This window comes from Bufo gargarizans, chromosome 1 (assembly GCF_014858855.1).
Source record: "Bufo gargarizans isolate SCDJY-AF-19 chromosome 1, ASM1485885v1, whole genome shotgun sequence".
NCBI lineage: Eukaryota > Metazoa > Chordata > Amphibia > Anura > Bufonidae > Bufo > Bufo gargarizans.
Genome location: NC_058080.1, coordinates 335164689 through 335181059, shown reverse-complemented (window position 1 = coordinate 335181059; position 16371 = coordinate 335164689). Strand labels below are relative to the sequence as shown.

Genomic DNA, 16371 nt, shown 5'->3' with positions numbered 1-16371 from the left:
TTTTTTATTCTTCTTCCAATCATGTATGATATGTAATATCCTTTAGAAATCTATGAATTTGGCTTTATAAATTATATCGTTACTGCTAAGATTGATGTGGATCACATGAACAAATATCTTTGCACTATTTCACATTTTCTGTATGATTGTATATTTATTATGGAATATAGGATCCATCTTTAAGAGAATACTCCGAAATGGATTATTTCTCTCACATATTGCTCCATCATCATGCATCTTGAATCATGAATATCGCATAAGTATTGTATACTAGTAATCCCTGCTGTGGCTGTGCGTGCTCGCGCCTTGCGTCATATGGGGAGTATCTTGCGACGTGGCCCACGGATGTGACGTCGGGCTCCACGGTGTACTTCCGCTGTTTGGAACGCATCGTTGGGCTGAGGTCACTTCCGGGAGCCATTTTGCGCATGCGCACCTGCGATGTCAACACGCCGGTTTAGCTGGCGTCCGCGGGTGCGCGTGGACCATGCACCGGGACACATACAGGTGATACCTGTCGACCCTCTTATCTAAGAATATCTATATTGCCTTATTAGGTATGACCACAATCTATGTAACGTTTATTCAATTAATGATATTGATTATAAAAGCTGAGTTTTAGGATCACAATGCACATGGACCTCTGAGGAAGCTGGTCTAGGAACCAGCGATACGCGTTAGGCTGCTGTGCATTCCTCTTGGATGGGTTTTGTATGCCTTGTGTGTTACCATTGATTATGTTCTCACCATAGGATTGAGGGATACAATTTCTTGACAGTGTTTTCATGATTATCCCGCTTATTCATTGTCATCTCTGTGGGACATTATTGTAATGTGGACATAATTACTGTTACATTATTTACTGCACCATCCTTGGGGTTGCCCCATGTGCATGCTGTTTTTAACTTTGATATTTCAATAAAATATTTTCTATTTTCTACTTTGATGTGCGGCCATTATATGGTATTTCTTTGTCTGGTTGTTTTCCTGATACGCTGTACCAGGTAAGCGCCCCTGTTCCCTGTTCTATCCTGTATAAAGAGAACAACGCCCCTTTTCACTGCATTTGTTCCTTTGCAAGCGGAGCTGCCTGATATATTTGTACTGCAAAAATAGTGATTATTGTGTATGCCTGCTTTTCATTTTGTCTTTCGGGTTGCAGTTTCCATCTGGGCGGGCCCCCTGTGTTGCGCCGAGGACGGGCAACCTCAAAGCAGCGGTGTATGTAGTGTCTCACTAGGTAAATGTGGGCACTACACAAGGGTCAATATGGCCACGTTATTGTCCACCTCCTGTGGAACATGGTCATCGTATTTTATATAATGTTTTTAGGTGTTTTCCCTGTTATCTCCTGTATCAGGCCTGTTAGGGGTAGTTCCTCCTCCTAGACAGTAGAGGGAGCTAGGGAACCCCTAGTATATATAGTTAGGCCCAGACAGGAAGGGGGAGGGCTAGTTAGTGCAGTCTAGCCTGCCCGAGGTTCCTGAGTAAAAGAAGCTGAGTAAAAGAGCCAAAATGATTCCAGCCAAACTGAGAGCTGAAGGGCAGAAGGATCCATTTAAAGCAAGGAGACATATACCTGAGGAAGTTTTCCCTAACCAAGGATAAAGCCAGCAATAGGACATACGGGCCTTGGGATAAAGTCAGACAGGATTCCGAGGAAAGTGCAGCCTGAGCTGTAAGTGTTTAACCCTCTGAGTATCTTGCAAGAACATTGTGCTTGCCAATTGATGTAAAGCCTGCATGTTACTACCTCTTACATATGGAACTTTGACCAAAGACTGTATATAGTTAACTGTCTCAGTAACAGAAGTTTTGGTTAACTGCAACGTGTGTTCCTCCATTATTACTCCAATAAATCGGTGTGCCACCGTTACCGGCACTGGCGTTACGAATTTAAAGGGATCTTGCCACCGGCACATTAAAACCTGCAACATCCACGGCACCTCACTTACACCCCGGCCTGGTCCCTACATACAGAGAGTGCCCCAGAGGACCCCTGTGCCAGCCTCTCTATCACTGCTGTACGTCTGCCCAGGGTATATAAAAGACTGTGAGTACTACAACCACCCTCGGTTAGTAACTACCCCGTGACCTCACCATTCGCCTCACCCTGCAGGGCTGCGTACTGCACTCCCTCTTCTGCTGTGCTGCTGGCTCTGTGCGACCACCGCTTCTTCACTCGCATGACCTTGATTCCATGTAGGGTCGTGGACCTCATCATCCTCCACATCATCTTCCACCCAGTCTTCACCCCTGCCTTCCTTTTCGGTCTGCACACTTTTGAAAGCCCCAGCAGTTGGCACCTATGTTTTGTAATCATCCGAGACGTGCTGCGATGGTCCTCCCATGTACTCATCTTGAAAGCTAAGTGGTTGGGCATTGGTGCACTCAATCTCTTCCACTTCTAGGGCAGGGATAGGTGGATGGCCCGGGGAATCCCTGCTAACAGAGTCATCAAAAAGCTGAAGAGATTGCTGCATGACTTGGGGCTCAGACTGCTTGGCTGATTTGCAAGGGGATGAGGTTAAAGACTGATGGACATCGGCTACAGGTGACAACTGTGGTCTTTCGGCAGTAGGCTGGGTGGGAGACAATGTGAAGGAACTGGATCCACTGTCAGCAACCCAATCTTCTATCGCCTGTACTTGTTCAGGCCTCACCATTCGTAGAGCAGCATTAGGCCCGACCAAATACCGCTGCAGATTTTGTCGCCTACTCGTACCCGAGGAAGGGGTTTGAATTGTGCGTGAAGCTGGCACGGATGGACCACGTCCTCTCCCTGCAACAGGAGCTCCACCAGCAGCACCACTACCTGGGCCACATCCCTTAATTGACGCTCTTGCCCTAAATGGGTGTTTAATTAATAGTAGAATCGAACGACAGTATGTAAATTGTGTATCTCACACGGTCTGAACCAGTGTAGGCCTGAATTAAATATTTCTTTGCCCAAAATGGCTGTATTTCAAATGGCTGTATTTCAAATCCCTAAATCAAACCCCTGTATGTATCTCACAGGGTCTGAACCAGTGTAGACCTGAACTAAATACTTCTTTGCACTAAATGAATGCCTGCATTTAAGAAGGCTGTATTTAAAAACCCTGAATAAAACCCCTGTATGTAGAGGGAGTATCTCACAGGGCCTTAACCAGTGTAGTCCTGAAGTAAATATTTCAAAAGGCTATATTTTAAATCCCTGAATCAAACCCCTGTATGTAGAGGGAGTATCTAACAGGGCCTTAACCAGTGTACTCCTGAAGTAAATATTTATTTTCCCAAAATGGCTATATTTCAAATGGCTGTATTTCAAATCCCTGAATCAAACCCCTGTATGTAGAGGGGGTATCTTCCACGGTCTAAACCAGTGTAGGCCTAAAGTAAATATTTCTTTGCACAAAATGTCTGTATTTCATATGGCTGTATTTCAAATGCCTGATTCAAACCCCTGTATGTAGAGGGAGTATCTTAATGGGCCGAAACCAGTGTAGGCCTTAACTAAAAATGTCTTTACACAAAATGTCTGTATTTCAAATGGCTGTATTTCAAATGCCTGAATGAAACCCTGTATGTAGAGGGAGTATCTCACTGGGCCTGAACCAGTGTAGGCCAAAAGTAAATATTTCTTTGCACAAAATGGCTGTATTTCAAATAGCTGTATTTCAAATGCCTGATTCAAACCCCTGCATGTAGAGGGGGTATCTCACACGGCCTGAACCAGTGTAGGCCTGATGTAAATATTTCTTTGCACAAAATAACTGTATTTCAAATGGCTGTTTTTCAAATCCCTGAATCAAACCCCTGTATATTTACTTCAGGCCTGAACCAGTGTAGGCCTGAAGTAAATATGTATTTGCCCAAAATGGCTGCACTTCAATTGGCTGTATTTAAAATCCCTGAATCAAACCCCTGTATGTAGAGGGAGTATCTCACAGGGCCTGAACCAGTGTAGGCCTGAAGTAAATATTTTTTTGACCTGAATGAATGGCTGTATTTCCAGTGGCTGCATTTCATATCCCTGAATCAAACACCTGTATGTAGAGGGAGTATCTCACAGGGCCTGATCCAGTGAAGGTCTGAAGTAAATATTTATTTGCACAAAATGTCTGTATTTCAAATGGCTGTATTTTAAATGCCTGATTCAAATACCTGTATGTAAAGGGAGTATCTCACAGGGCCTGAACCAGTGTAGGCCTGAAGTAAATATTTATTTGCACGAAATGGCTGTATTTCAAATGGCTGTATTTCAAATCCCTAAATCAAACCCCTGTATGTAGAGGGAGTATCTCACAGGGCCTGAACCAGTGTAGGCCAGAAGTAAATATTTCATTGCTCAAAATGACTGTATTTCAAATGGCTGTATTTCAAATGCCTGATTCAAACCACTGTATGTAGAGGGGGTATCTCACACAGTCTGAACCACTGTAGGCCTGAAGTAAATATTTACAGGGAGTGCAGAATTATTAGGCAAGTTGTATTTTTGAGGATTAATTTTATTATTGAACAACAACCATGTTCTCAATGAACCCAAAAAACTCATTAATATCAAAGCTGAATATTTTTGGAAGTAGTTTTTAGTTTTAGCTATTTTAGGGGGATATCTGTGTGTGCAGGTGACTATTACTGTACATAATTATTAGGCAACTTAACAAAAAACAAATATATACCCATTTCAATTATTTATTTTTACCAGTGAAACCAATATAACATCTCAACATTCACAAATATAAATTTCTGACATTCAAAAACAAAACAAAAACAAATCAGTGACCAATATAGCCACCTTTCTTTGCAAGGACACTCAAAAGCCTGCTATCCAAGGATTATGTCAGTGTTTTGATCTGTTCACCATCAACAGCAGCAGCAACCACAGCCTCCCAGACACTGTTCAGAGAGGTGTACTGTTTTCCCTCCTTGTAAATCTCACATTTGATGATGGACCACAGGTTCTCAATGGGGTTCAGATCAGGTAAACAAGGAGGCCATGTCATTAGATTTTCTTCTTTTATACCCTTTCTTGCCAGCCACGCTGTGGAGTACTTGGACGTGTGTGATGGAGCATTGTCCTGCATCAAAATCATGTTTTTCTTACCTTGCAGACTTCTTCCTGTACCACTGCTTGAAGAAGGTGTCTTCCAGAAACTGGCAGTAGGACTGGGAGTTGAGCTTGACTCCATCCTCAACCCAAAAAGGCCCCACAAGCTCATCTTTGATGATACCAGCCCAAACCAGTACTCCACCTCCACCTTGCTGGCGTCTGAGTCGGACTGGAGCTCTCTGCCCTTTACCAATCCAGCCATCTGGCCCATCAAGACTCACTCTCATTTCATCAGTGATGTTGCAGCTCTGAAATATGGCCAAACTGGTGGCAAGTGGCATCTTGGCAGCTGCACGCTTGACTTTTCTCAGTTCATGGGCAGTTATTTTGCACCTTGGTTTTTCCACACGCTTCTTGCGACCCTGTTGACTATTTTGAATGAAACGCTTGATTGTTCGATGATCACGCTTCAGAAGCTTTGCAATTTTAAGAGTGCTGCATCCCTCTGCAAGATATCTCACTATTTTTGACTTTTCTGAGCCTGTCAAGTCCTTCTTTTGACCCATTTTGCCAATCACCTAATATGCTTAATTGGTAGTAGGCTTTCGAGCCTATACAGCTTGGAGTAAGACAACATGCATAAAGAGGATGATGTGGTCAAAATACTCATTTGCCTAATAATTCTGCACGTAGTGTATTTGCACAAAATGGCTGTATTTCAAATGGCTGTAGTTCAAATGCCTGATTAAAATCCCTGTATGTAGAGGGAGTATCTCACAGGGCCTAAACCAGTGTAGGCCAGAAGCAGGGCCGTCTTTACCAAGGGGCAAAAGGGGCAGCTGCCCTGGGCCCAGTTGCTCCTGGGGGGCCCAAGGCAGCTGCCTCTTGAGCCCTGCTAGCTACTGCCCCAGGTGTCAGGCTGTCGGCTACACGGGCATCATTATCGTACTGTGTTAATGATCTTAATTCTAGGACCTTAATGAGTTTTGCTCTAGGACCTTAATGACATCATTACCATGTGACCAGTAACCTAGCAATTACTGGTCACATGGCTATGAGGTCATCACAGGTCCTACTGAGTGTTGCAGAAGTTAACTATGGAGCTTTTTTGTGTAAAGATTACATCAGAAAAAGGTGACAGGGGCTGTTATGTTAATATACTGTAAACTACTGTATAGTGGGGTGCTGTATACTGTGTGGTGGGCTGTATATTGTGTGGTGGGCTATATATTGTGTAATGGGCTGTATATTGTGTGGTGGGCTGTATACTGTGGGGGGGGGTGGCCTGTATACTGTGTGGGGGCCTGTATACTGTGTGGTGGGCTGTATACTGTGTGGTGGGCTGTATACTGTGGGGGGCCTGTATAGTGTGGGGGGGCCTGTATAGTGGGGGGGAGTGCTATACTGCTGTACTGTATAGTGTAGGGGGCTGTATCGTGTATAGTTTGGGGTGCTGTATAAAGTGAGGTGTTGTATACTGTGGGGTACTGTATACTGTGGGCTGCTATACTGCTCTACTATATACTGTGGGGTACTGTATAGTGTGGGGTGCTAAACTGCATACTGTGTGGTGCTGTATACTATAGGGTGCTATACTGCATACTGTGGGGTGCTGGGGTGCACTGTAACACTACGGTGAGCCGAGCCCTGGTCTCCTTCCTGCAGAGCGGTGCCCACTTCCAGCCTGAGCCCAGCTGCCCAGAGCACTGACCCTGAGCCGCTGGAGTCTTCATAACTGGAAGTATTTACAGTCATTCACTGGACTATACCAGATATGTGGATTTTTTTGTGTGTGTGTTGTGGTGGAGTGCGTGATTGCCTGCTAAGGTGTGGGAAGGCGGGATCCAGGGGGCCCAAGTAAATTTTTGCCCAGGGTCCAATCAATATTAAAGACGGCCCTGGCCAGAAGTAAATATTTTGTTGCCCTACAGGGGTCAGTACAGAGATCTATCCCGTCATCTATTTATTCCCAGGACGGTGACTGTGACGAGGGGACATCCTCTGCGTCTGGAGGAAAGAAGGTTTGTACACAAACATAGAAGAGGATTCTTTACGGTAAGAGCAGTGAGACTATGGAACTCTCTGCCTGAGGAGGTGGTGATGGTGAGTACAATAAAGGAATTCAAAAGGGGCCTGGATGTATTTCTGGAGCGTAATAATATTACAGGCTATAGAGATAACTAGAGAGATATCGTTGATCCAGGGATTTATTCTGATTGCCTGATTGGAGTCGGGAAGGAATTTTTATTCCCCTAAAGTGAGGAAAATTGGCTTCTACCTCACAGGGGTTTTTTGCCTTCCTCTGGATCAACTTGCAGGATGACAGGCCGAACTGGATGGACAAATGTCTTTTTTCGGCCTTATGTAACATAGTAACATAGTAACATAGTACATAAGGCCGAAAAAAGACATTTGTCCATCCAGTTCGGCCTGTCATCCAGTGTACTATGTTACTATGTAAATGAATGGCTGTATTTCAATTGGCTGTATTTCAAATCCCTGAATCAAACCCCTGTATGTAGAGGGAGTATCTCACAGGGCCTGAACCAGTGTAGGCCTGAATTAAATATTTATTTGCCCTAAAAGGCTGTATTTCAAATGGCTGTATTTCAAATCCATGAATCAAACTTCTGTTTGTAGAGGGAGCATCTCACAGGGTCTGAACCAGTGTAGGCCTGAAATAAATATTTATTGCACAAAATGACTGTATTTCAAATGGCTGTATTTTAAATGCCTGATTCAAACCGCTGTATGTAGAGGGGGTATCTCACACAGTCTGAACCAGTGTAGGCCTGAAGTAAATATTTCTTTGCACGAAATGGCTGTATTTCAAATTGCTGTATTTCAAATCCCTGAATCAATCCCCTGTATGGAGAGGAAGTATCTCACAGGGCCTTAGCCAGTGTACTCCTTAATTAAATATTTGTTTGCCTAAAATGGCTGTATTTCAAATTCCTGAATCAAACCCTTGTATGTAGAGGGAGTATCTCACAGGGCCTAAACCAGTGTAGGCCTGAACTAAATATTTATTTGCCCTAAATGAATGTCTGTATTTCAAATGGCTGTATTTCAAATCCCTGAATCAATCCCCTGTATGTAGAGGAAGTATCTTACAGGGCCTTAACCAGTGTAGGCCTTAAGTAAATATTTCTTTGCCCAAAATGGCTGTATTTCAAATCACTGAATCAAAGCCTTGTATCTAGAGGATGTATCTCACACAGTCTGAAACAGTGTAGGCATGAAGTAAATATTTCTTTGCACAAATTGGCTGTATTTCATATGGCTGTATTTCAAATGCCTGATTTAAAACCATGCATGTAGAGGGATTATCTCACAGGGCCTGAACCAGTGTAGGCTTGAACTAAATATTTATTTGTCGTAAATTAATAGCCATATTTCAAATGGCTGTATTTCAAATCCCTGAATCAAACCACTGTATGTAGAGGGAGTATCTCACAGGGCTTAAACAAATGTAGGCCTGAAGTAAATATTTCTTTGCCCAAAATGGCTGTATGTCAAATGGCTGTATTTCAAATCCCTTATTTAAACCCTTGTATGCAGAGCGAGTATCTCACAGGGCATGAACCAAAAAAGGCCTGAAGTAAATATTTCTTTGACAAAATGACTGTATTTTAAATGGCTGTGTAGGCCTGAACTAAATATTTCTTTGTCTTAAATGCATAGCTGTATTTCAAATGGCTGTATTTAAAATCCCTGAATCAAACCACTGTATGTAGAGGCAGTATCGTACAGAGCCTTAACCAGTGTAGGCCTGAAGTAAATATTTCTTTGCCTAAAATATCTATATTTCAAATGGCTGCATTTCAAATCCCTGAATCAAACCCCTGCATGTAGAGGGAGAATCTCACAGGGCCTGAATCAGTCTAATCCTGAAGTAAAAATTTATTTGCACAAAATGGCTATATTTCCAATGGCTGTGTTTCAAATGCCTGATTGAAATCCCAGTATGTAAAGGTAGTATCTCACAGGGCCTTGAACCAGTGTAGGCCTGAAGTAAATATTTATTTGCACGAAATGGCTGTATTTCAAATGGCTGTATTTCAAATCCCTGAATCAAACCCCTGTATGTAGAGGGAGTATCTCACAGGGCCTGAACCAGTGTAGGCCTGAATTAAATATTTATTTTCCCTAAATGGCTGTATTTAAAATGGCTGTAGTTCAAATCCCTAAATCAAACCCCTGCTTGTAGAGGGAGCATCTCACAGGGCCTGAACCAGTGTAGGCCTGAAATAAATATTTATTGCACAAAATGACTGTATTTCAAATGGCTATATTTCAAAAACCTGAATCAAACCCTTGTTTGTAGAGGGAGTATCTCACAGGGCCTGAAACATTAGTAGGCCTGAAATAAATATTTGTTGCACAAAATTTCTGTATTTCAAATGGCTGTATTTTAAATGCCTGATTCAAACCCCTGTATGTAGAGGGGGTATCTTTCAGAGTCTAAACCAGTGTAGGCCAAAAGTAAATATTTCTTTGCACAAAATGGCTGTATTTCTAATGGCTATATTTCAAATGCCTGATTCAAACCCCTGTATGTAGAGGGAGTATCTCATAGGGCTGGAACCAGTGTAGGCCTGAACTAAACATTTTTTTGCACAAAATGGTTGTATTTTAAATAACTGTATTTCAAATGCCTGATTCAAATTCCTGTATGTAAAAGAGGTATCTCACAGGGCCTGAACCAGTGTAGGCCTGTAGTAAAAATGTATTTGCACGAAATGGCTGTATTTCAAATGGCTGCATTTCAAATGGCTATATTTCAAATCTCTGAATCAAACCCCTGTATGTAGAGGGAGTATCTCACAGGGCCTGAACCAGTGTAGGCCTGAAGTAAATATGTCTTTGCACAAAATTACTGTATTTCAAATGACTGTATTTCAACTGCCTGATTCAAACCCCTGTATGTAGAAGGGGTATCTCACACGGTCTGAACCTTTGTAGGACTGAAGTAAATGTTTATTTGCACAAAATGGCTGTATTTTAAATGGCTGTATTTAAAATGCCTGATCAAAATCCCTGTATGTAAAGGGAGTATCTCACAGGGCCTGAACCAGTGTAGGCCTGAAGTAAATATTTATTTGCACGAAATGGCTGTATTTCAAATGGCTGTATGTCAAATTGCTATATTTAAAATGACTGATTCAAATCCCTGTATGTAAAGGGAGTATCTCACAGGGCCTGAACCAGTGTAGGCCTGTAGTAAATATTTATTTGCACGAAATGGCTGTATTTCAAATGGCTGTATTTCGAATCCCTAAATCAAACCCCTGTATGTAGAGGGAGTATCTCACAGGGCCTGAACCAGTGTAGGCCTGAAGTAAATATTTTGTTGCCCTAAATGATTTGCTGCATTTCAAATGGCTGTAGTTCAAATCCCTGAATCCAACCCCTGTATGTAGAGGGAGTATCTTACAGGGCCGGAACCATTGAAGGCCTGAAGTAAATATATCTTTGCCCAAAATGGCTGTATTTTAAATGGCTGCATTTCAAATCCCTGGATCAAACCCCTGTATGTAAAGGGAGTATCTCACAGGGCCTGAACCAGTGTATGCCTGAATTAAATTTCTCTTTGCCCTAAATGGCTGTATTTCAAATGACTATATTTCAAAAACCTGAATCAAACCCCTGTTTGTAGAGCGAGTATCTCACAGGGCCTGAAACATTAGTAGGCCTGAAATAAATATTTGTTGCACAAAATTTCTGTATTTCAAATGGCTGTATTTTAAATGCCTGATTCAAACCCCTGTATGTAGAGGGGGTATCTTTCAGGGTCTAAACCAGTGTAGGCCAAAAGTAAATATTTCTTTGCACAAAATGGCTGTATTTCAAATGGCAGTATTTCAAATGCCTGATTCAAACCCCTGTATGTAGAGGGAGTATCTCATAGGGCTGGAACCAGTGTAGGCCTGAACTAAACATTTTTTTGCACAAAATAGTTGTATTTTAAATAACTGTATTTCAAATGCCTGATTCAAATCCCTGTATGTAAAGGGAGTATCTCACAGGGCCTGAACCAGTGTAGGCCTGTAGTAAAAATGTATTTGCACGAAATGGCTGTATTTCAAATGGCTGCATTTCAAATGGCTGTATTTCAAATCTCTGAATCAAACCCCTGTATGTAGAGGGAGTATCTCACAGGGCCTGAACCAGTGTAGGCCTGAAGTAAATATGTCTTTGCACAAAATTACTGTATTTCAAATTACTGTATTTCAACTGCCTGATTCAAACCCCTGTATGTAGAAGGGGTATCTCACACGGTCTGAACCTTTGTAGGACTGAAGTAAATGTTTATTTGCACAAAATGGCTGTATTTTAAATGGCTGTATTTAAAATGCCTGATCAAAATCCCTGTATGTAAAGGGAGTATCTCTGTCATGTCTCCATACAGTTTCTCATAAATGTGTGCTAATTAATTCATATAGGGTTTGTCCTGTATTAAAACATGGTCAATTAGCGCCATCTTCTGACCACTTCCATATTGTTCTCTGTGTATGTTCAGCCTCTTTTGTTACTCCTCCCCTTTGTGACCTCACTTATCTGCAAGAAGGGGAGTAGTCTTCTAGAAGTTGCCATCTTTCTTCACATGCTCTCCTGTACAAGATTATCTAAACTTCTACTATAGGCTGCATAGCCGGTAAGGCATTATTTCTTGCTGTTCTTTCATGCCTATGTGATTATTACTAGCTATAGACATGCATTATGTGTATTTCTGTGTAGGCAGCTAGTTAGCAGTTCAGATGTAAAGTAAGGGCCTAGTCAGCTACCCTTGCAGACATGTTGTATGCTGTTCTATGATATGTATCAGACATGTTGTATGCTATTCTATGATATGTATATTTGCAGTTCATGTACTTATTGCATTCTTTATGTTACTGGTTCACAGTTTCACACCAACTTACTTCGGCTCATTAAAGCTACAGATCATTACCTGGTCTCAATTTACTGAGTAGTAGGAGGGTGTTTATCTGCCTGCCAAGTCCATACACACCCCAGGGGTACACGTGGTAACGAGGACAGGACAATCTCACAGGGCCTGAACCAGTGTAGGCCTGAAGTAAATATTTATTTGCACGAAATGGCTGTATTTCAAATGGCTGTATGTCAAATTGCTATATTTAAAATGCCTGATTCAAATCCCTGTATGTAAAGGGAGTATCTCACAGGGCCTGAACCAGTGTAGGCCTGAAGTAAATATTTATTTGCACGAAATGGCTGTATTTCAAATGGCTGTATTTTGAATCCCTAAATCAAACCCCTGTATGTAGAGGGAGTATCTCACAGGGCCTGAACCAGTGTAGGCCTGAAGTAAATATTTTGTTGCCCTAAATGATTTGCTGCATTTCAAATGGCTGTAGTTCAAATCCCTGAATCAAACCCCTGTATGTAGAGGGAGTATCTTACAGGGCCGGAACCAGTGTAGGCCTGAAGTAAATATATCTTTGCCCAAAATGGCTGTATTTTAAATGGCTGCATTTCAAATCCCTGGATCAAACCCCTGTATGTAAAGGGAGTATCTCATAGGGCATGAACCAGTGTATGCCTGAATTAAATTTCTCTTTGCCCTAAATGGCTGTATTTCAAATGGCTATATTTCAAAAACCTGAATCAAACCCCTGTTTGTAGAGCGAGTATCTCACAGGGCCTGAAACATTAGTAGGCCTGAAATAAATATTTGTTGCACAAAATTTCTGTATTTCAAATGGCTGTATTTTAAATGCCTGATTCAAACCCCTGTATGTAGAGGGGGTATCTTTCAGGGTCTAAACCAGTGTAGGCCAAAAGTAAATATTTCTTTGCACAAAATGGCTGTATTTCAAATGGCAGTATTTTAAATGCCTGATTCAAACCCCTGTATGTAGAGGGAGTATCTCATAGGGCTGGAACCAGTGTAGGCCTGAACTAAACATTTTTTTGCACAAAATGGTTGTATTTTAAATAACTGTATTTCAAATGCCTGATTCAAATCCCTGTATGTAAAGGGAGTATCTCACAGGGCCTGAACCAGTGTAGGCCTGTAGTAAAATGTATTTGCACGAAATGGCTGCATTTCAAATGGCTGTATTTCAAATCTCTGAATCAAACCCCTGTATGTAGAGGGAGTATCTCACAGCGCCTGAACCAGTGTAGGCCTGAAGTAAATATTTCTTTGCACAAAATTACTGTATTTCAAATTACTGTATTTCAACTGCCTGATTCAAACCCCTGTATGTAGAGGGGGTATCTCACACGGTCTGAACCTTTGTAGGACTGAAGTAAATGTTTCTTTGCACAAAATGACTTTATTTCAAATGGCTGTATTTTAAATGCCTGATTCAAACCGCGGTATGTAGAGGGGGAATCTCACACAGTCTGAAACAGTGTAGGCCTGAAGTAAATATTTATTTGCACAAAATGGCTGTATTTCAAATGGACCAAGGAATGTGGGCAGCACCACTGTCTGAACAGCACGGATGGAGTGCCAGCGGCTGAGTCGGCGATCCACCTCCAAACGATATAGAATGAATGAAATCCGCAGCACATCCAAGTAGTAAAGAAGTAAAAGAAGCTTTAATCACCAAGCATGCAATGTTTCAATCCTCTCAATGGGATTTTTCTCAAGCAGTGACATAGTGGGCAGTGCATAGTACATATTTAAACACATTGACATAATCAAACAATCAATGAGTAAATTACAATCATTTAAAGTCATATGGTTAAAAAATTATGACAACAGCAGTGTTATCATTGTAAAGTAACATTTCATAAAACTACATTCAGTGTTACAGTGCAGACGATACCCGTATCAAATCCAACGTACAGTGTACAGACAAAATACAACAATGACAAACATAGTTAATTCAGGTGTGTATCATTATATTAACTAAACAGTGCAGGTGTACCTCAGTGGAATGATGAGTTAGATTGCAGGAGTGTGCGATGGAGTCAGAACACATGGGTCCCGGCGTCTCAGGAAAACCAGTGCGCATGTCTCAGGACCTTCCTGGGGAATCCGATCACATGATCACCCATTCTGGTCATTCGATATAGTGCGCATACAGCATGTGATCACTCCTCCAATCATGTGTTCAAGTAAATCATCCGGTCATGTGCTTCCGTCTGTCACATGATCGGATTAGAAGAACTTGCGAATTCAAGTGTTCAATGGTATTCAAAACACATGGAAAGGCATGATTAAACAGATCTATTTCCAAGGATCATTATAAGGGACATATATATAACACCTAAAGTAAGTTATAAATATCCAAATTATAAAGAAATGAATCATCTTAAAAACATAAGATAATAAGATTATGTAGGCAAGCATGAAAAGTAGCGGAGTACATATGGCAGTGTGGGCACCCGTTACAGGATCATTGCCAACCCAGGCGCATCGAATCACATGGGCAGTACCATTCATGAGTCACCCATCAATCAGGGAGAAAAAATAAATAAGTATATACAACTGGAAGTACCATTGTTGTGTACAGGAAAGCTAAATGTGCTAGGCGGGAGTACCGCCGCTTTCCTCACTATGTGCGGACTTAGTTTATTAGTTGTTAAATAGCCCCCTAGTCTAAACAAGGATTTCAGTAAATGTGACTTACGTGGTTATCACAAAGTCCCAACCTGACTTGTCCCCCCTGTCCGTTGGATACCATCCCTGGAAATCCAACATGGCAGACCCGGGATCATCCTCTAGATTCCGGGGGCACATTGATATATATCCATAAAACAGTGTAGGCCTGAAGTAATGGCTGTATTTCAAATGGCTATATTTAAAATGCCTGATTCAAATCCTTGTATGTAGAAGGGAGTATCTCACAGGCCTGAACCAGTGTAGGCCTGTAGTAAATATTTATTTGCACAAAATGGCTGTATTTCAAATGGCTGTATTTCAAATCCCCGAATCAAACCCCTGTATGTAGAAGGGAGTATCTCTCAGGGCCTGAACCAGTGTAGGCCTGAAGTAAATATTTTGTTGCCCTAAATGATTGACTGCATTTCAAATGGCTGTAGTTCAAATCCCTGAATCAAACCCCTGTATGTAGCGGGAGTATCTTACAGGGCCTAAACCAGTGTAGGCCTGAAGTAAATATATCTTTGCCCAAAATGGCTGTATTTTTAAATGGCTGTATTTCAAATCCCTGTTTTAAACCCCTGTATGTAGAGGGAGTATCTCACAGGGCCTGAACCAGTGTAGGCCTGAAATAAATATTTGATGCACACAATGACTGTATTTCAAATGGCTGTATTTTAAATGCCTGATTTAAACCCCTGTATGTAGAGGGGGTAACTTTCACAGTCTAAACCATTGTAGGCCAAAAGTAAATATTTCTTTGCACAAAATGGTTGTATTTCAAATGCCTGATTCAAACCCCTGTATGTCGAGGGAGTATCTCATAGGGCTGGAACCAGTGTAGGCCTGAACTAAACATTTCTTTGCACAAAATGGCTGTATTTTAAATGGCTGTATTTCAAATGCCTGATCAAAATCCCTGTATGTAAAGGGAGTATCTCACAGGGCCTGAACCAGTGTAGGCCTGAAGTAAATATTCATTTGCACGAAATGGCTGTATTTCAAATGGCTGTATTTCAAATGCCTGATTCAAACCCCTGTATGTAAAGGGAGTATCTCACAGGGCCTGAACCAGTGTAGGCCTGAAGTAAATATTTATTTGCATGAAATGGCTGTATTTCAAATGGCTGTATTTCAAGTGCCTGATTTAAACCACTGTATGTAGAGGGGGTATCTCACACAGTCTGAACCACTGTAGGCCTGAAGTAAATATTTATTGCACAAAATGACTTTATTTCAAATGGCTGTATTTTAAATGCCTGATTCAAACCGCGGTATGTAGAGGGGGAATCTCACACAGTCTAAAACAGTGTAGGCCTGAAGTAAATATTTATTTGCACAAAATGGCTGTATTTCAAATGGCTGTATTTCAAATGGCTATATTTAAAATGCCTGATTCAAATCCTTGTATGTAAAGGGAGTATCTCACAGGGCCTGAAACAGTGTAGGTCTGTAGTAAATATTTATTTGCATGAAATGGCTGTATTTCAAATCCCTGAATCAAACCCCTGTATGTAGAGGGAGTATCTCACAGGGCCTGAACCAGTGTAGGCCTGAATTAAATATCTCTTTGCCCTAAATGGCTGTATTTTAAATGGCTATATTTCAAATACCTGAATCAAACCCCTGTTTGTAGAGGGAGCATCTCACAGGGCCTGAACCATTACTAGGCCTGAAATAAATATTTCTTTACCCGAAATTGCTGTATTTCAAATTTCTGTATTTTAAATCCCTGTATTAAACCCCTGGATGTAGA

General features: G+C 41.5%; 1 protein-coding gene across 1 annotated transcript in view; it reads left to right on the top strand.

Annotated features, from left to right (window-relative positions):
• The window catches only part of GIPC3 (GIPC PDZ domain containing family member 3), a 636449-nt gene that overhangs the window by 302807 nt on the left and 317271 nt on the right, over positions 1-16371 (top strand). The window lies entirely within an intron of this gene.